Consider the following 1,277-nt stretch of genomic DNA (forward strand, 5'->3'; position numbering starts at 1 on the left):
AAAATCATAAAATTGCTAAGGCATTTGCAGTTTGATGAAAATTTTGTCTGCCATCAATAACAAATAGATCGCTTTTAATTAACTCTTTTTTCTAAAAAATTATAGATGGCAGTAAGAGAGAGCATCGGAATTTTGTATAGGAATTCTGAATGGAATCTCAGGAATGGTTCGATGCTAATAGGTGACCGGTGAATTGAAACCGATCTTTGCCTTGATTAATTAGTATGCCACACATTTCGATTGTGCGGAAACAGGTAAACTTTGCCTTCTTCGGTGGCTATTGTGGATGTATAACTTTACGAATCTTTAAAGAATAATCGTTTCTCTTTCTGAAAATGATTCAGAAATCCGAAATTCCTTAATTTTAGAATCTTAAAAGAATTTTCCGACATTTTTCTGAAAAGATACACCACAAAAATCACTATGCAATAATTAAGAGAAGCATGAAAAAGGACCACACAACCGCTATCCTTTTATTATTTTGATCGACTTTAAAAACGAGTTTAAACTTTCTTCGACCGTAACTGAGCAGTTTTTCAATGCAAATAAAACAATGCGAAAAATGTTGAACAGTTTTAAAGTGTAGGTACTCTTCAAAACAAATGTCTTTACATGGTGTCCTATGACTCAAGGTCACTACTTGGTAACAACTTCTAATAAAGTTATGTTGAAAAGTGAACCGTTTTCCTAATACAGAAGTAATTCCTGATTGGTATAATTACAAATTGGAGAAATTTGTAATAATTCCAACTCTTCTGACCTTTGACTATTTGCGCATGCTAATGTTAATTTAGTATTAATTAACTGGGCGAGTGGTGTTCCACTTTGAGAAATACATATTTTGAATCTGGTTATTTTTTATTGCCTTTTTTTGAATCTGATTATTTGCCTCTTGTATACGACACTACAGAGTGATTGAAAATTGACGTCATTCCTTTTAAGGGGTGATGGTGGCTCACTTGGGGAGTACGAGAAAAATATAGAAAAAATTTTTTCCGAAAATTTCTAGCAGATATTACCAGTTGAAGATCGAATTTCAACTTTGTTATCAAGCATTATTTTGAAATGGTTCCATGTTTATTTAGTAGCATATTGGATTACTTAAGCATTCAAAATGAAAAATTACGATCTTTGCTTCAAATTACGAAAATTTTTGATATCAAAAAAAGTTCTCTTCTACAATTTTTGATGAAAAGGCACAGCGGCAATGATGTTTTTTGTCATTAACAGATAGTTACAGGTGGATAGCCCTTGTCAATAATAACAATAATTTGTCA

General features: G+C 31.9%; 1 protein-coding gene across 2 annotated transcripts in view; it reads left to right on the forward strand.

Moving 5' to 3' along the window:
- LOC109535057 (protein big brother) overlaps positions 1-1,277 on the forward strand; it is an 80,702-nt gene that overhangs the window by 74,371 nt on the left and 5,054 nt on the right. Inside the window, exon 1 of one of the 2 annotated variants that reach the window (XR_007281093.1) lies at positions 111-254. The exons of the other annotated variant lie outside the window; for it this stretch is intronic. The gene's annotated coding sequence lies outside the window, so the exon portion shown is untranslated. Of the gene's footprint in view, positions 1-110; positions 255-1,277 lie in introns of those variants that run through there. 2 annotated transcript variants of the gene reach the window in all.

This window comes from Dendroctonus ponderosae, unplaced genomic scaffold (genome assembly GCF_020466585.1).
Source record: "Dendroctonus ponderosae isolate FM_Combo_2020 unplaced genomic scaffold, Dpon_F_20191213v2 Dpon_F_20191213_3, whole genome shotgun sequence".
In the NCBI taxonomy this organism is placed as follows: Eukaryota; Metazoa; Arthropoda; class Insecta; order Coleoptera; family Curculionidae; genus Dendroctonus; species Dendroctonus ponderosae.